We start from the raw sequence: 7,374 nt of genomic DNA, 5'->3' as shown, positions 1-7,374 counted from the left end.
AAAAGCTGTGTCAAATTGCTGAAAACCTTTTGTATTCATAAATATATATATTATAGCATATATAGTGTAGGTAACCTGTAAAGTGTTGGCATTTCATGGTATCACAACTCACAGCCTGGCTGCCATATGTTGGGTCTTTGCTAGCTATATGCAACTAATGAGAGTAAAATCCGAGCAAACGGAGGTCTCTGGTTCATTAATTTAAGACTAGATAAGAGAAGGTGCAACAAAAGGCCATGCAATGAGAATGGATTTTTGCCAAGTTCCAATATGCCAATATTTCCCTGCTTATTTAAGCCAATACCAAAATAAACACTTTTTTTTTTCTACCTAATTGCAAAGACACTCAAATCTCTCCTGTAGTTGAATTAACATATGATTATGAATACTCTCACCATGCTGGCAGGTGTAGACAAAATGCAATGTTTTGTAAATGTACACATTCAATGGGGGCTGCAAGGTGGGTGATGAGGACACCCAGGATCTTTCTGCGTGGAGTTTGCATGTTCTCCCCGTGCAGTGTGGGTTCTCTCCGGGTTCTCCGGCTTCCTCCCACAAGGTCCAAAAACATGTTGAGGTTAATTGGTGATTCTAAATTGTCCGTAGGTGTGAATGTGAGTGTGCTTGGTTGTCTGTCTCTAAGTGTAGCCCTGTGATAGACTGGTGACCTGTCTAGGGTGTCAGCTGGGATAGACTCCAGCCCCCCGCGACCCCTAGTGAGGATTAAGCGGTGTATAGATGATGGATGGATGGACATTCAATGGGCAAAAATAAGTGAACTACTTCAACTTGCATGTAAAACTTACATTTTCTTACAAAGATGTAAACTTTAAGCCTGACTGTCATTATCTACTCGTCATTGTTCATCTTGAACAGATGCCCATCGTTCATTTTAAAGCCTTTATTGGCTGATATTGATGACCTACAGATGTTATCAGGCCTCCCCACCATGGAGGTCGTAATGAGTCTCACCACTTGTTTAGATGAAGGCTGTAGTAACTTGTCCTGGGCATATTTCACTGATCTGTAAGATTTTGGAAACTAAAGGATTTATTCACTGAGGAAAAAATTTATGGATTTATTGATGACGAAAATAACTGATAGTTGCAGCCCTGTACATAACTGCTAATGGAAGATAAAGCTAAAATCAATCTGACCCCACTAATCTTTCTTTTTTTTTTAAGCCCTTTGTTTGGCTTTTCCCCTCGTGCTTGGTTTATCTTTCATACGCACAGCTCCTGGGGTGACAGGCCTTAAGGACTTAAGTTTTTTAATCCTCGTGTTGAAAGTCTTTTCCCTTTATTGTGATAATTTGTACCCTATCAGAGGAAGGTCAGCGTCTTTTCAGGACCCTACACAAGCAGTTTCTCCCTTGCGTCTGACATTCTGTTCGGCGCGATAGAAAATGTGTACGTGAACATGTACTTTGTGCATTAAGGACAGTATGTGTGTGGGAGGTACGTGTTGATGTGCATGTTTTATATAGTGTACGTATGAGAAAAATGTGCTTGAAAGCCCATTACATATTCCACTTCCATACATCCTTCATACATCACTCAGGGGGATAATCACATTAGAGTGAGTCACACTTGACCTCAAATGCAAGGGACTGAAATAGATCGTAAATATTGCTGCCATGTGTTCACGTCGCCGATATGTTACTAATATGTCACACGTATGTTTGATAATGTGCCATTTGAGTGGCATTGGTTAAATTGTAATAGCCTTTAATTTATGCAATATATTTCAGAAGGGCAATTATTTCTGGGCTCTGTCAGTTTCAGAGGCGACAGAGCAAATGATTCAGATGAAAGGTTGTTTTGAAGGCATTCATACAGCCAAGGTCTCCCTCCTTCACTGCTTTCGCTGATTTCCTGATGTAGAGCCAGCCATTGTACTGTACATAGATGATGCCATTAGCACAGATACATTAAACATGAGCCATGAGTCGGGCACTGGAATAAAATGGAACAGATGGTAAGCATATTTTGAGCTGAGCTAGAATGAATAATTCCCCCAACTGATGACACAGCAATGCCAGCAACAGCTTTGAAAACTTCCAACTTGTTGTGAGAAAAAGTTTTGGTGAGTATATTTCAGGGCTTTTATTTGTCTGGATGTCACAAACCTTGGAATGGCACATTCTGAGAGATGTTTTTTGACAGATATAAATGCCGAAAACAAGCCAAAGAGCGGATATTTCAAAAAAGAAAACCGCAACGAAATGAAATCACAACACCCTCCCCGAGCTCATCTTCAGATTGAATCCCTTTAGTTTGCACTGCGCTCGCCGTGATGATCTTTGGTTTACCTTTATAAACAAGCTGTTGCCGCGTGTGACATTCTCCTTTTACAGCGGCTTAGCTTTGCAGGTTCAGATGCTGGATGTTTGTCCTTGAGGGGACAGTTGCCCTCAGACCCACCTGTCAGTTTAAATAAGAGGTGGCAGGGAATTTTTGCAGCGCATTTCCTGGACGCACTCAGGGTACAATCCATTACGATATACTTCCACAGAATTTCCTTGCAGAGGGAGGTCTGTGTCTCCAAATCCCAAACCTTACACATTTCAAACCGACGCTTTGACGAATGACTTGCTCACACACTCGGCCTGGTCAAGCATGTACAGCTCATTATGTGTGGAGTCTGATTTCTTTCCACATCAGCTCACATGTTCGGGGGGAAAAGGTCTCTGGTTTTTGTCACTCCACTGGGTAATAACAAATCGTGGTGTGACATTGCGCTATCAACAGTTTGCTTTTAAAAGCTCCTCTCTGTCCGTAAATACACTTTATTTCACGTCACTGGCAAACATCAACGCTAACTTCATCTAATAGCTCATTGTTAAAATCTTTTTTCATCCCGGCAGCTTACTTTCTCAGTCGTGATGAGCTCTGACATTCGATGGTAAGGCGAATCCACGAAACCACCGTGGTCATTAGTTCTGCTGCATGGGAGTATTTTTCACAGTAAAGTTTTGTTTGACTGCATTATGCATTACAGTTGCTGAATGATTTATTCCGTCTGACAAGTAGCCCATAATTGAATGTAGCTTTCAAATGCAGCGCTGTGAAAGCTATCACACTCACCCACGTTCGACTCCGATGCCTCCAGGAACTGTACTCCCCGTTTTACCCCAATTAAGATCGCTTCTGCGCGCTATTACTTTCAGTGTAACTCTAATAATGAAATCTGCGGGAAGCAAAGAAGGGTCAAATGTAAGTTTGAGCAAATCTATTAAGTTGTGTTTGAATACAGCTTCTCTCAAAAGTTTTTTCTCTTTTTTAATAGACAAGCAACACGTAAACAGACGAAGTGTTCTTTTTCTCTTCTGTATGTGCGGGGATCTTCTATTCCCACTCTGACTCAGCCGCTCATTAGCCCGTTTAACCGGAGTTAAACTGAAACACATCTGTTTCCTTTCGAGAGCCGCCATACGTCACTCGTGCCAAAAGTGACCTTACCTTCCTCGGCTCATCTGTATCTTTATTGTCCCCGGCTCCTGTCACCTCTATCGATCGAATCAGTCCTTCAAAATAACAGCAAGGGAAAGAAAATTAAGCTCTTTCTGTGGCTGCATGACCCTGACGCAAAGGAAGACAGAGAGGGAGAGGAAACAGTGCTTCATTCTGCAACATTTAGTCCAATCAGCTCCCTGAGGCTGAACGCCAATGGGAGCTTTGGCTCCCGTGGAGAAGGAAAGTGGAGGCTGTAAGCCTGCTCTATTTTTCTATAACATCAAAAATGCATGCGAGTGAAGTGCATTATGAATTACATGCAGAGCCACATCTAACGAATTCATATAGCCCTTAAACACCTGGCTGTTCAACATCTCAGTATAACAGCTTAACTGCCGTCGTCATTATGGAACATCCAGGGTGGGTTATTATTGCTCTGCTGCGTCTGCTTTGGAGAAATGTACACCAAAGAGACAAATATATACATGGCTGGTTTCTTGGTAATGATTTACACAGTAGCAGCTGAGATTCTTTAGCAGTGATTGTTGTTTGGGGTTCTTACCTTTTTTTTTATCTGAACAAAAGGTGAATATTATCGGCACAGGACTTCTGATACATTCAACATTGCACTAAGTCGAAAGTAGACAAAAGAAACACGTCCCAATGCCAAAATTCAGTTGTAATTGCATATTAGCAAACGGCCAAGTGTTTGTGTACAGTTTTTTTGGCAGCATGTAAACACCTGACTACCTGGGGAAGAGTCCAACACTGTTTACAACCAAAGTAACAAATGGAACACTGTGTAGACTCCTGAAATATTCATCCCGCTGCCACAGCAGACGCTGCAAAGGCAGTGAAAAGACAATGATGAAGTGAATGACCAACAGCAGGGCAGAGACTTTGTTCAGCCAAGTGAAACAACCCTTCAGTCGACTGTGGGTTTTTACTCCTGCTGCTCAAAGTATAGAGAGAAGAAATGGCTCGCCAGAGCCTCCTTTTCTACAGAAAACATACAATATGCAAAATGACTATATTTAAATTAAAGCATGTTAGGTCCTGGCAACGTGGAGATGCAATGCATTCTGGTTGCAGTTGCTAGGTAACAAGTGTTTCATGGGGAAACCCTCATTATGAAGTATTTAAAATGCGTCATTAATTGCTAATTTGCAGATAGAAGTATTTGAACACTTATCTTAAATACTAGTGTAGTGCACAGCAACTGCCCGTGTGCATGTAACTTGACTTCATTGCATCCTTTTTTTTTAAGCGTTGCTCACAAATTACCTCTATGAATGTGTTTTTTTATTGACTTGGGTGGGGTACTGTATTTTGTACGAGATCAAAAGCCTTCGTGTACGTTTTGTCACGCTTGCAGAGGAACACAGGCGCACCGTTACGTACAATCTCTTTCTCATAGCTCCACATTTATCAAACAGTTGCCTCCACAGCCACAGAGCAGAGGATGCAGCCGAGAATCCGCCACCCTCGTCTGAACAGGCTTATTTTTAGCAGGCATGGATTGTGAGAGAGCACTTGTTTTATTTCAGTCCTACTGGCTGTGCCTGAAGCACCACAATTATTTGGTGCCCTTCGAGTATGCAGAGTCATTTTCCTCAAGCGTACATCTACCACACAGACGGACAAAAGGTGGCAGGAGCTGTTTGCTGCAGAAACATTCCTCTTGGCCAGTAGTTAGAATGAGGCTGTACCTTGCTTATCCTGTGGTATCACTTTAACGAGGGAGTGATGGTGTCTGACTGGACTGGAATTTTGAATATTTTACAAATGTTCATACATTAAGATTATTTACACAAGCAACACAACAGATTCAATGAGTCAGTTTATCCTTCTCTGTGCCAAACTACTGCACTAATGAATTTCAAATGCTGAGATTCGTATTTTCAGCTGGAGGAGTGCCTTCCTATAGCTGGACAACAAGAACAACAACCACTTTTCGTGCCCTTAAAGCAAAAAGATTTTTTTAGCAAAGGAGGGCGACAGTTGCTTACTGATCTTAAAGCAAATATGAAATGGAAGGGGGCAGATAAAGCAAGCATCAGGGAAACAGGCTCGGTATTCTACTGAGAGAGTGGGCTCGGTGTGATGTGTCCTACTCAGCTCCTTTTTCCCTGCGCTGTTGGCGACTAAAGCAGAGATGGATTTTGACTCAGGTGCAAACTGAGCTGTTTTGCAGACGCCCACACCAGCCCGTTATCTTACAAATACAATACACCAGAGACAAGGCATCTGTTGTGGCTTTGTGTGTGTGTGTGTGCGTGGTTTTTTTTTTTTTTTGGTTGTTGTTTTTTCAGGAGGGGGGGAAGCCATGGGGGGATGTGTTTGTGCGTCTGTGACTATGAGGATGTGAAACGATGGCCGACAGATGATAGATTTTATTTTGCATCACTCGTTCACTCTAAACCGTACTTACTGCAAACTTCTCCTAACAATGCACTGAAGTAAACAGAAGCGTCGGGGGCGATCGCTGCGTAAACGTGCGGCACCGTGCGATCGGTCGCATTAGGCCGCGGCAGCTGTTTCCACATCGAATTATCAAACCTATTTGTATTGCCAGGATAGGAGCGGAGGGATAAAGCGGGGAACGTGTAAATGTAAAACAAGTCATGACAGAATCTGACAAGAGACAGAAATATCCTCTATCCCCCTCTGGTGTTCTCTTTTACACTCTCTCAACCATTTTAATCTCCCCCTTAATACCATCCCTTCCAGACTCAACTTTGATCACTGTCATTTTGCAAACTTACAGGATTGGAAGGATTGAGACAAATGTATTATTCATCCCACACACCAATTTGGGTCTCCTCTGCTGTCTGTAATGCACTTCTCTCATCTCGCTGTCAGTTTTGTCTTTTGTTCACTTTGCTCTGCCGTAGGAAGGCGCTGATCTTTGGGGATCTGTAATGGACTGCAAAGTTTGGAAGGAAAACGTCGCAAACTCACAGAAATTTTACGTCGGAAACTCAAAATAAATAATGACCTCGTAATTTATTGGACTAAAATGTATCCGTCAGTTCAATTTAAAGAGGATAAGATTTACATATTATTAATAAACACTTGATTTACAGAATACATCGGTGTAGCGGCTTCAAGTTATGTTCAGCGTTTGAAAGGCATCAGTAAAACCGCCCTCGTATTTGTTTCATGAAGCAGATATCATGATGCACCTTGAGCCCGAGTGAGCGCTAAGCCTCCTGACCCAGCCTGCTCCTCGGTAAATCACACCCAGAGCTCATGAGTCAGGAGCCACGGCAATAAAGACGAATTGGAAATCACTACGGAGGCCTTGAAAAGTTGATTTACTCTGTGGCCAGATGGGTTTTAAACTAATCTGACAACTTGAAGGAGATCACTGTGTAGAAATGCTTGACACTCCCAAAGCATGTGACGGTGCACAATCTGACTGTCAATCCAACAGGTTTGCATGTACACACTACAGGTGGGCTCAAACCCACTGAGCGACGACTCCGTCATACAGAGCTGCTGGATTTTTAATATGTATTTAAACACGAGGAGATACCAGAAGTCCCCAGCACCCACTCACAAAGAGGGAAAGAGAAATTTGCAAAGGGAACAACACACCGCCATCTAAGGTGCAGCATGATGTAAACAGAAATAATTCAATAAAGCAATATGCTTTACATTGACCTTTCACTAAGCCTCAGCCGTTTCGTTAGCGCTGTTATTTCCATCAAGCTTTCAAATGTGCAGTCGCATACGCGCGATGATTACCGCTTGAAGCAGACCTTTTCCACAGCAGACATTTTGACTCGTCGTAGCAGGAATAGCAGCGGTGAAACTAATTTGGCTAACGATGGCTCAGTTATCCAGCGTCCCATTAAGCCGCGACAGCGAGCCAGCGTGCACAACACCAGGATGCTGGACTGAGTTCACTGAAATA

Source organism: Stegastes partitus, unplaced genomic scaffold, assembly GCF_000690725.1.
Source record: "Stegastes partitus isolate 25-593 unplaced genomic scaffold, Stegastes_partitus-1.0.2 Scaffold701, whole genome shotgun sequence".
NCBI lineage: Eukaryota > Metazoa > Chordata > Actinopteri > Pomacentridae > Stegastes > Stegastes partitus.
Note: the sequence above shows the minus strand (reverse complement) of the source record.